This window comes from Cyprinus carpio, chromosome A12 (genome assembly GCF_018340385.1).
Source record: "Cyprinus carpio isolate SPL01 chromosome A12, ASM1834038v1, whole genome shotgun sequence".
Classification (NCBI taxonomy): Eukaryota; Metazoa; Chordata; class Actinopteri; order Cypriniformes; family Cyprinidae; genus Cyprinus; species Cyprinus carpio.
Window position 1 is genome coordinate 26,621,065 of NC_056583.1, and position 12,963 is coordinate 26,634,027.

A 12,963-nucleotide genomic window follows, 5' to 3' on the forward strand; every position below is an offset into this window, starting at 1 on the left:
AGGTAAGCCAGCCTAGCCCAGAATGGAAATTCATGCTGGTCTCAGCTGGACTTTTCAGCAGGGACTTTCTCAATACTGACAAGCTTATAGCTTTCTTTGGTTGTTTTCAGGAGCTCTGAAATTAATGCGGTTAATAAGCAGCGTAAGTGCATCGATGATCGTCCTCCAAATTACACCTCATCAGCAGCTCCCTGTCCAGCTATAAACTGGACGCACGCTTTTTAATCAGAATACATATAACTATTAACCATCACTGTTCAGTGAAGCAGGCTTGTTTGACAGATACCTATCAATGTATTGATCTCCAGCTCCTCTGTTCTCTCTGTTCACAGAGACAAGTGGGTAATCGAGACTTCTCTTTCAAACAGCCATCTGCTTGTGATCTCCATCAATTCATCAGTTACTGCTCTGTCCATCCACTCAGTTCTCTTTCACATGACTTCTGTACAATTGTTTTGCTGGAGGAAGTTTTCGAATGGTGGATTTAGTTAGTCACCCCCTTTCATTAAAAATATTAAATTCATGGATCATTAGTACTGATAGCTTACGCCTCTTTCCTCTGAAATGAGAGCAAAAATGCAATACAGATAACAAAGACATTTTTAATGTACGTTCAGAAAATGTGTTCTTTGACTGGTTGCAGTTTCTTTAGTAGAAATCTTTATAAATTAGAATCGATAAGCAATTTAATTAGCTTCAGCTGTCCTGTGATGCTCATGTTTGTTTTAAATTTCTTCGTGGAAAGAGCGAGAGAATGAATGGAGTGAAAGAAAAGAAGGGCTGAAAGGAAAGAAGTAATTGTGAGACTGTGACAATGTCGCTGAAAAAGACAACGTAAGACATCAATGGTATAAACAAAGCAACATGATGTAGCGCAGAAATGAACCAGAGACAAGCTGAGAGACAGGGACTCTGAGCCGAGAGAGTGAGACAGTGTGCGCTGTGGCCTTTTCTGTCTGTGAAGAGTGTGTCAGTGGCTTTGTGATGAGCCCTGATTGGATCCGGCACTGTGTCTGATTTACATATGTTTGCCATTGTTACTGGGGTTAGTGAATATCATGTAACAGGTCTAGTGGGAGCTGCGACCAGCCCGAGTGAAGACTTGCCTGGAATTACAAGCAGCTCTGCTTCGCTCGCTCGCTCCCGTTTCATCCGTCCAATACTCTCAAACGCTGATCTCTCCCTATCTATCTCTCAGCTTCCCTCTGCTGCTTTTCATCTCTCTCTGCTTCAAGAATATCTGTGGTTATTAGTATATAGTGCTCGTTCTCTTGCTTCTTCTCTCTGGTTTTGTTCTCTCTTGTTTGCCTCTCTATGTGGTCTCTGGTCTGAATCTAGGGGTCTACCGCTCTCTTTCTCAGCGTCAGGTTCCCAGAACCTCTGGTCAGTGTTTGTGGAGTGTGTGTGTGTGTGTGTGTGTGTGTGTGTGTGTGTGTGTGTGTGTGTGTGTGTGTGTGTGTGTGTGTGTGTGTGTGTGTGTGTGTGTGTGTGTGTGTGTGTGCAAGGGAACATTGGCTGATCGCTACTCAGTCAGCTGTTAAATTAGATTCCTCTGCATGTCCTTTAGCACAATGATGTTAGGCATTTTGATATTTGTAATAGGACTATTAGTTGCACACTCATCAGACTCAAAGGTGCATCGTGACCAACCAGAGCATTGGAATAGCAAAATTCATGTGCACAGACAATTATAACATTAATAACATTTGGCAAGATGTGACCAAACTGTTTAAAAAAAAAAAAAAAAATCATAATCATAATAATATTTCATTATTTAATTGTAAAATGTGTTAGTCTGGGGTTTGAGGTCAGTAAGCTTTCTATTTATTTATTTTATTATTTATCTATTTTTAAACAAGTTAATACTTTAATGCAGCAAGGAAGCATTAAATTGATCAAAAGTGATTACAGTCAAAGACAATATTGCTAAAAAAAAAAATTCAAACAAATATTGGTCCTTCTATTAATTAAATAATACTATAGATAAATATATCACTGTATCCACAAATATATTAAGCAGCACAACTGTTTTCAACATTGATAATAACAATAAATTTTTCTTGAGCACCAAATTGGCATATTAAAATTATTTTTGAAGGATCAGCATAGAAGAATTTCAAAATATCAGCATAGAAGATCACAGGAATAAATTGGTTATAAAATAAATGAAAATAGAAAACTGTTATTTTCAATGATAATTCTTCACGATACAGTTTTACCTTACTTTTGATAAAATAATGCAGCCTACGTTAAAAATAATAATAAAATATAATCTTACCGACCCCAAACTTTTGAATGGTGTGTGTGTGTATATATATATATATATATATATATATATATATATATATATATATATATATATATAACAGGCAGTTAGTGTGCAATGAGATCCAGGTTAAAATCCTAAATTTACTTTTTAAATTATTATTATTTTTTTAGTTTTTTATTTCTAAGTTCTGTCTTGACAGGAAGTGATCACCATTGATTTTTGTTGGAAAATAATGCAGACATTTTCTAGATATTGGGGGGGGGGGGTTGGAGTCTGTATGCCTTTCATGTTGAAGGACCTTTTTTTAATAATTCATTTAATAACTATCAAAGATCTCTTGTTTTGGAAGTTGCATTCAAAATCCGTTCAGGTGAAAAGTTCTGAAAGCATTTGTTTCCTGCAAGTTGTGCAATACTGTTCCTGAACACGGACTCATTTACTTCAACAGTTCAGTCAACTGATGGCAGAATGATGTGAACTTTGAGACCAGAAGTTCTTATTACACCATGCCCCTGCCATTGATACCAATTTAGTGTTCTAGAACAGTTCATCCCCTGTGGTGAAGCAACACACACCGTCTCATGTTCTGAGACCATCAGATCCACTTCACGTAAGGGAGTATAATGCCTGCAAATCTCTGTCTTCTTCATTGCGAGTGATTTCTTGTACAGCATTATGACATCTGATATCACTGAGGTGAGCTGAAGACAGCTTGTGGCATCATGTGTTGAATCCCATGTTGGTACAGACAATGTTTTTGGGCTCTTGTTCTACAGTTCAATTACAGAGTTACTTAAACACTGCGTTGATGAGCATTGTAAGAAATTTAAATCAGCCAAAGGAACAAACACAGTCTTGCAGAAAGTTATGATTAGAACAGGTCCATACTGGATTTTCAGCAAGAGAATGTAATTTCATTAAGGGGTAATGCCTGAAATGCGATTCACTTTGTTAATTATGAGCCATACTATGATTATGTGTGTGCAAATAAGCCTTTGTGCATGAATGGGTTCTCTAAACTATTTTTTTAAGATGATTTGAACAGAGTTTTCCCTCTAGAATCGGCAGAGAAAATGTGTAAGGGCTGCAGATTTTGTCACTTCAGAATTGATGTATACCGTCATTCACTGAAGCAGTTTCTTCTCTTTCACACACACTTCACAGGGGTAACAGACAGCCTAATGTACCCTGAATAAAATAATATTTTAGGCCATAGGACAGCCCTAATTAATAAAAGTTATTAAACCTCTTATTTCTTCCCCTTTTTTTCCAGTTTTTGTCCATGTTCCAATTTAACCTTCATGTTCTGTTGGAATTGACTGTTGTTTTTATGTTTGGTGCCCCAAATGATATACATAAAATAAAATAAGAATATAAAATAATGTTATTAAATTTTAGATTTGCTTCTTTAGAGCTTGTTTCCTCTTACCTAATCAAAACTCAGTAAACGGATCTTATTAAAAGGGATAGTTCACCCAAAAAAAATATCATTTACTCACCCTCCATTTGTTCCAAACCTGTATGAGTTTCTTTCTTCTGCTGTACACAGAAGATGTTTTTAAGAATGTTGGTATTGACCATTGACTTCCATGTATTTTTTTTCCATACTATGGAAGTCAATGGCTATATCAACTTGAACTATCCTTATCCTTCTTTCTGAGAACCTGAGTAATATAGCCTGGGCTGCGTTTTCAAAAAGCACCTCACAGTGCTTTTGTTAAAACGTAGCCCTGATAGTTCAATGTTAAGATTGAGGTAATAAATGAAAATCTCTTAGGCCCCAAACAGAACAGTAGGATGTCATCACTAAACCCAAGGTAACTCTCTCTGTTCCTTCTCTCTAGGTTTTGTCATGGATTCCTGAAAGTGTATTATTGACTTGCACTAGGCAGCTTTTGTGTTTTCTGTTTTATTAGAGATGAGAAGAACAAATTTTGAGTCAAATTTTGAGTCTTTTAAATGAGTTTTTTTCTCATTCCATGCAGTGGGCGCAGGGAGTGAATAGCCCCGAGAGTCTATGATTAGCGCAAGCTTAAAAAATTTCAAACGAGCGAATGGGAAAGGAGAAAGCATAGAGAAATGAAATTGGTGTGCTGCATCTAATTAAAATGGATCCTACTAGACCGCCAATATTTTTGTTTACTGACTAAATGTATGCTGTGTTTTTGGGAAAATCATCCCCTAGTGTCTCCCTATGTCTGAATTCTGGAAAATACCATTCATATTAACCATAGCAAAAGAGGATGCGCTTCCTGTTTACAATGTCTAATCACAGTGTATGTGTGTATGTTATCCCCGCACACTTTTGTATGTTAGAACTATAACAATCTGAATAAAAATGGGGTGGTTCTAATCTTTTTAAACCTACAGGGAAAACCTGATGTTAATACAGAACCGTCATGTACTTCTTTTGATTTAATATCCCAGATTTTTTACTTTTATTGGAGTTCAAAGAATATAAAAGCAGCTTATTTATATATTACTATCCACACTAGCTCCGAGGGAGGAATATATGAGAAATACTTGTTTACTGCTTTTGAAGTGCCCCCCTTCCCTGTATTAGTCTTTGACTGGGAGCTTTAGGGGGCATAGAGACATGTGCTCGGGTCCTGCGGGTGCAATGCTACGTCCTTACTGTTTGATATAGAGAGGCAGTGCTGTCTTTAATGTTGAATGTCTGCATATCTAAGATGTTCTCTTGTGCACATCACCACAGGGTTTTACAGAGAGAAATCTATAGGTGCATGTGTGGTTTAGTGCGCATGCATGTGTGAGTTGTTGGTTCTCTGCGTAATAATGTCCCTCCCTCATCATTTTTGTCCTAACCAACCACGACAAAACATTTTGTGACATTTGTGACGTTGCTTCTGTTCCACATAACTGAATGTTAAACACTGATTGTCTGCGAACAGTATTTGTGTCTGTGAATGTATCATTCTATCTATCTATCTATCTATCTATCTATCTATCTATCTATCTATCTATCTATCTATCTATCTATCTATAGTATCTATCTATCTATCTATCTATCTATCTATCTATCTGTCTATATGTCTGTCTGTCTGTCTGTCTGTCTGTCTATCTATTTCAGGGTTTAAATAAATGTTGTTTTTCTTACCTCATTGGCAAATTGTTGTTTTATTAACCATAAATCTCATAAAATTTTGTTAGATTAATACTTGATTAGGTCAGTGTTAGTCAACTCTGAGAAATACAGTTACATAATAATAAAACATTCTCACTCTCCAAACTTACAAGCAACTTCTCCTCTGTGCCTGCTCTTCCCTAGAATGCAGCAGACCTTTGGGCTTCTGTTGATCCCATGTCCCGTCTGCCGTTTTTTGCGGGAAATCACTCACACATCACACACTGCTGTCACCAGAGGATTTTATCATCTGGAAAAAAAAATTGCATTCCTGCGCTGCTGTGCTCACCATTTTAAAACACACTCAGAGACCGCTACTCACTCACAGCGCTAAATTTCACCCTTCAAACCTGCTTTATGTCATGGTGTTACAACTAGGTGAAACAGACACACCACAGCAGCTCTCATTCTTACGCTTGAGCTCACACACACTCAATAAGGAGTGCTAGTGGGTGTGTGTGTGTGTGTGTGTGTGTGTGTGTGTGTGTGTGTGTGTGTGTGTGTGTGTGTGTGTGTTGTGTGTGTGTGTGTGTGTGTGTGTGTGTGTAGTAGAAAAGAGAATGAATACATTTGCGTAATGGCTGGGAGGGAAATGGACCCTATGACTCACAGATTAAAATAGATTAGAGGGGGGATTCTAGCAGTACCCAAACAAACACGCACACAGTACACAAGCTCTCACAAGGTCTGTTCCCAAAACATTCGGGGGGCACCGGGAAGGACCCTGTGCTTGGCCGACACGATACAAGCAGCAGCCTAGCTTTGGAAATGATTTCCTAAGTACGCTTGGGAGGGGCTTTTCAATCCAATTTGCACCAGCAGAGTGCTTCTCAGTAATCAGGCTGGAGGCGTGGCACGAGGCTTGCGGCTATGGAAGTGCTCTGCTGAGAGAAGATCGATACCGGCTGGCCCCGACCGGCCCAAATCCACCCTTCACTCAATTTCAATTTCAAAGTACTTTATTGGGATGATGGTTTTACATACAATATTGCCAAAGCATCAATACACCAAAGAGGGTGGCTGTAAGGGTGATGAAAATAACATTAAAATGTATTATTAATTTAATATTATGTATTATTTCTTACCTCACTGGCAAATTGTTGTTGTTGTTATACTATAAATCTCATTCAGTTTTTATTAGATTAATACTTAAAACAAGAAAAAAAAAACTCTTTACCAATGAGATAAGGAAAATAATATTTAGAAAACTAATTTTGTTTCTCTAATAAATTTGTTGTTTTTATAAAGTTTAGATATAGTTTTATTTTGTTTAACTAGCAATAGCATTTTCCTCTGGTACACATGATTAGTTGTCTCAAATCATTTATATTTCACATACAGATCTTGTGACCTTTTTATTTGTCAAAGAATCCTGAAAAACATGCATCACGGTTTCCACAAAAATATGAATCAGCACAACTATTTTGATAATAATATTGACAATAATAAATTTTTTTTGAGCACTGAAGAAAAGACTGGAGTAATGGCTCCGGAAAATTCAACTTTTCTATGACAGGATTCTGTTAAGTATTATAAAAAAATGTCTAAAAGTCTTGTAATATATAATATATTTAGTTGTTGTTGTTGTTGTTGTTTTTTTTTTCTTTTTGTTTGTTTGTTCCCCATTAATATGAAATCAGTAACTTTGATGTCAGTGTGTGTGTGTGTGTGTGTGTGTGTGTGTGTGTGTGTGTGTGTGTGTGTGTGTGTGTGTGTGTGTGTGTGTGTGTGTGTGTGTGTGTGTTTGTGTGTGTGTGTGTGTGTGTTGTCCTGTTTTGTTCTGTGGTCACATTAGTTTTGTTTGTTTTTGATGTAGTGGCGTATTCTATCCTCGCTGGTCTGGTGACAGTCGCTTACACGCCTGTCCAACTCACGGTCGCAAAACATCTCAAACTTCAAGAAGAGCTCTGAGCATCCGTGATTTGCTCCACTGAGGATTTCTATTCCTTCCCATGTTTGTGTCGAGCTTTCGCAAGCATTTACCAACAGCGTTGATCAAAAATTGCATTAAGGCTTCCCTTTGAAACTGATGAAGGGTCCTTGAGTTATTGCCAATCTTGGGCTCCATCCTTTCGTCTTGCAACCTGTGGAGTGGCTGTTTGTGATCCCGGTGGTAAGGCTAAGGGTTAAATCCTGGATTGAATGACTAGGATAGCCCCACTCACCTCTGCCCATTGGGAAGGAAATAAATTCATTTAGTGAGCATTGGCTGGGGCTCTGAGGCTGGTGGAGGGTGGAGGAATAGGGGCTGGGGGTGGATAATACCATTTAGCTCATCTCAGAAATCATTTACGGGTGCAATTTTGACGACAAGGATCGAGGGATGTTTTTTAGTGTGGCATGGCTTCAGTCATATTGATGGAGATCTTTCTCTCTCCTCCTTCGGTTCTCTCTCACACTCGCTCTCCACTCGTTTCTGTCTTTCACATTTATAAGCTATTGGAGTCTCATTCTACAGAACAATGTGGAAAGAGGCACTGATTAAATAAAAGCTGCCGCAGTGGAGAGCTGTATTAAATATCAATTTCTGATTTAAGTTTATCAAAAACAAACCACATAGCCAGTGATGTTTCTCTGCTTCATGGCCCTGCATTGTTCTCAGTTCAGTCTCACAGTCTGCCCATGTAAGATGAAGGATGAACTGTTTGTTTTGGCTTCCCTATATGAAGCCTGTATGTATTTCCTGTGTGGTTTGGCACTTCTCAAAACAGTAATGCTATTTTTAAATCATGTCAGGTTTGACTATATGATCGAGGCTGAGATATGTGAACAGAATTTTGTGTTATTTAGTGTATAGGCTTGTATACGGATATTAAATGTGTGATAAGAGACAGAGAGTTCAGATCTCTGATGTTACAGCAAGCATTTGTTCCCTCTCACCCAGTGCAGCATGGGAGCTGTCCATGGTGCTGACGGTTTTTCAGCACTGCTGTAATGTACAGTAGAGTTGAACAAAATCAGAATTTAAGAATTTAAGAAACTCTCAATTTGAATTCATTGAATTGACAGAAATAGAAATTTACTCAACTGAAATTCATATTATTTTAACATGATAATGGCTGTCTGTCTCATTTCAGTTTAAAGGAAAATAAGCTTTTATATTATATTATATTATATTATCTATCTATCTATCTATCTGTCTTCCCTTATAACCTTCAAACTTCAAGGCTTTTTAAACTTTTCGAACAACCTTATCACAGCAAGATTCAAAGTTTATCTTGACAAACTTTCCATTTCAAGTTAAATATAAGATATAATATTATAAAACATAATATTAAGTACAAGACTTGGCTGTTACTGGATGATCTTAAATTCTGCATTTGTAAGTTAAAGTAAATTAATCCTATTAGCAGGAATTCCATTAGAATTTAAAAGGCTTCTCAACTGAATCAAGTTCTGAGGAACTCTTTCAACTGACTTCAGACATTTCACCACAACTCTCTCTCTCTCTCTCATCTGTCTCTCTCCTCTTTCCGTAACCTCACATCATGTAGTGGTCACTCTCTGAATGCTGCGTGATGGACCGTCCCAGAGGTTCAGTTTTACCGCACATCCTCTCAGTGTCTGTGTGTAGTAGGTACAAGCTCAGGTCATCACTCAAGCTCTCTGTGACCGCAGGCGGATCTAATGGGAGCTAATCGGGCGTCAGCTCTCTTAGGTCATTTTCGCTTAACCTTCCAGAAAAAAAAAAAAAACTAATGCACATAGAAACAACAAAAAAACAGAGGCCAGGCAGGTTTAGAGACCAAACCCCTTCAGCACAGGTGTAAAACGGAGAAAACAAAGCACATTATGTTGTTTGCAGGTGCAGGAGCCGGAAAAAAAACACGTAGAAAATTTGAGGCTGGATTATTGACTGTTTCATCCGCCTCATAGCCTGCCAGATGCAAAGGAAGCTGCTCTCTATCCTTCATTTTATCTTTGGAAAATGTGGCTTACTCGTCCATTTAGCTCACTGAATATTTCATAGCACGGAGTCAATAACACGGTAATAATAAGGTGATTTCAAGCAAAAGCCATTTCCGGTGGACTCACCTGGATCCCCCCACCTTGCTTTCTGCCCACATTCCAGTATAGACTGAAGACCACCCCTCCCTGTCAGACTTATCTACTGTTTTTTCAGGCCGCTGGACAGACCTCACCCCGACTGGCGCTTTGAGATGGGGGGCTGCATCAATACTGCTTAATGTTTTAGTGAATTACAATATCCACCCCAGGATATGAACTGCCTCACTCTTTTTCCTCAGTCTGACTAGGAGAGAGTCAGACATGGCCTGGGTGGTGCAGCTTGAGGAGTGAGATGAAAGCAAGAGATGCAGTGTTAGATGGATGGACATGCAGACAGAGAGAGACAAACTTCCACATCTAATCAATAGAACACCTGCACTTGTCAAAACTTAAGTTCAGTGCCCCATGTAACTGAAGTTGCATGTACAGGCTTGTGTGTTTGTGTATCAAACTGTACATGTTTCATCAAAACGAAACTGTACATCGATGCTTAGCACACCGCATGTTGCGTCAGTGTCTCGTTTGAGCTCCTGGAACTTCAAGACACGTGTAAGAAAGTGCAAACAGATAGAAAGAACTGAGAAGTAATAAAATTCCACCTTTCTTATTCCTCACTCCTTCTCACGCCCCTTCACGCCTGTTCGTCATGCGTTCAGCCATGGATGAGTGCGTTTTTCATTTGGATAATGGAGCAGTGACTCTAATTGAGAGGACAGCCTCATTTGTTTGCCAACATGTCAATGGCCAGGCCTCTCATTGTTTCCACTACATTTACATTAATGCATTTCTCCCCACTTCTATTAAACTGCATCCTTCCCCAGCCAAAGCTGCTGCTGCTGCTGCCTAATGCTGCTTAGTCAGTGAAAAAAGGTTAATAACAATCAAGCAGAAATGGGAAAGAAAGGGTCTGAGTTTCCTATGACTCTTCATTGGCCTTCTATAATGGACAGTGTTTGAAAAGGCGGAGGAGATGAAATTCTGCTGATATTTTCCTCTTTTTGTAATTTTATTTATGGGCTTTTTAGCCCATATTATAGGACAATTGAGAAAGACAGGAAAGTTTGAGGGAATGGATTGGGAAATGACCATAGGATGTACTCAAACATGGGTCCTCAAGAGCCAACAGCTTTCAAGCACCACAGATTTATATTTTTTATTAATTTTAATAATTCTATTATAATAATTTTTAATAAAATTTATTTTTATAAAATAATTCAAAGAAAGAATTAGCCTGTTTTTTTCACAATTTCAATTCATTTTAATTCTATTAAATTAAAATGCAATTCTGCATTTTTGTTTTGCTTTTTCTATTCATACTCAGTATTATTTAGGAATGTTATCGTTTGTGCAAATACTTGCGTGGTTCCAAACAAGAAGTCGTTTTGTGTCCAGGGGGGCCTGGTGGTTTTTTTTGTTGTTTTGTTGTTGTTTTTTTAAGCTCATAAGATTTTGATTAATTAAGGAGCAGGCACAGTAAGTGCAATAGAGATCCCATTACCCAAAGGTTGGTTAAAGGAGCTGTTATTGCCTCTCTTTACCATAAGCTCTCAGGACGGGGTCAAACTCCAAGGTCATAAATTTGTATAAGATTAATATGTTGATATGAGTCCCTTGGGGTAAGCAGCTTTTATATAGCAAGATTCAGACATGTACAATACACAAACACACATTTACCCCAAAACACACAATATACTTTGTACTGATGACCCAGTTGCACCTGTGCTGACAACAGCACTCTGCCCCTCAGCCCTCATCTGTCATAACACAGACACACACACAAACACACAGACACACACACACACACACACACAGTACACTGCCTTAGAGATTAACCCTTGTACATCAACACACTAACAGACCTGCATTATGTCCAAATGAGTACTTCTCATCGCTCATCATCTCACAACACACACACTCCCTAAAATAAGCCATCTGACCATCTGTAGTATCAATTCAACTTTTATGCGCAATGCGCAAAAACACTATTTTACAGACCCAAATTAAATACCCAAAATTTATTATGATTATATTATTTTGTATACTAATAATTTTTTAATGACTTTCTGACAAAGTTCAAATCCCTTCTATATGTCCCGCCCAAACGTCCTGTCTGAAGAGGAAATACGTCAACTCGGACACAAAACTGTGCCCACCAAGCAGCTTTGTTCATTTAAGCTGCACTTCAAGAACAGTCACTGAGCCAGTCTCCACTGGCACAAATGATGACACCTGTCAGAGAAAGAGAGAAAAAATGACGCATGCCACATCCTAATGTTCACTGATAAGATTAGAAAACATTGTGTTCTTCGGTGACTCAAAATGAACGAGAAAGCAACAGAGTAAAGAATCTCATTTGCATCCTCTTCAGTGGAGAGAAATGGATACGAAAGAAAAAGCACATTCATTTACATGCTGATACACAGAGCAAAAGAAAGACACCTCTTCACACAGAGACCTAAATGAGGGGGTAGATACTCATTTAATTCCAGAGTGGAGACAGAGAGCAAGAGAAAGCACATAAGTGAGACAGAATGAGTGAAACAGAGGGAGGTGAATATGAAGGAAAAGACGCGAGAGGCCATGAACACAGGAAACCGCAGCTTGTATTAGAAACCTGTAATTTAAATCAAAGGTTATAATCAAAAATTTATCAGTTAATTGATCTCACACATGCTGCTTGCCAAGAGAGCAGAATTTAGAACCCTGTCACTCGGGCTGTAAATCTATCGAGCGCTGCTCTATAAAGTAAGTTTGTTTGCCCTGTAATGATCAAGCAGTCCTCTAATGTTTTCTGAGAGCCTGATATGATAGGGCCCAGACAAAGCCATTCAGCAGCGGGGACCCCACACATCTCAGATGCTGCTGCTTTTCTTTGATAAGACAAAGAAAAATATGCTTCAGCTTCACTTGAAGGAACAGTTCAGCCAAATATAACAATTCAATCATTTAGTCACCCTAGTCTTGTTGCAAATACCTTTTTCTGTCTGTTTTAACACAAAAGGAGAATTTTGATGAATCTTCATGCAATATTTCTTTCCATACAGTTGCAGTTCGTAGCCACCCAATCGTTCCAAAGACCTCCATAAAAAAAGCCCTGTGACATATGTTCACTGAGACAGATTTTATGTAAGGAACACACAGAAATGTTGTTATTCGCTGATAAAACTTTCTCTCCAGTGAGGATTATTGAGTGAGCTGAACTTGAGAACAGAATCAGTCCAAATCATTTAAAAGAACGTATCATTCACAGAGATGATTCTCAGGTTCAACTCACTGATTTCGGTCAAAGAGGCAAAAGAGCCGGAGTTCTGGAGGTCAAATTATCAGCAAATATTTTAAACAATCTATTGTATGGCTTTAGAAGACTTTGAATACAGAGTAATTTGGGCTATTTTTATAGTGTTATTATGCTGGTGTTTGGCTATTTTTTTGAGTTTGAAAGATTTACAGTAGCCACTATGAACTGCTGCTGTATAAAAATATTTGAATATTCTTCAATATTTCTTCTTGTAACACTTAACAAATTTGAATAACATATATT

At 38.1% G+C, this 12,963-nt stretch overlaps 1 pseudogene; it reads left to right on the forward strand.

The window, feature by feature from the left end:
• Positions 1-12,963, forward strand: part of LOC122147069 — a 113,421-nt pseudogene that overhangs the window by 64,776 nt on the left and 35,682 nt on the right.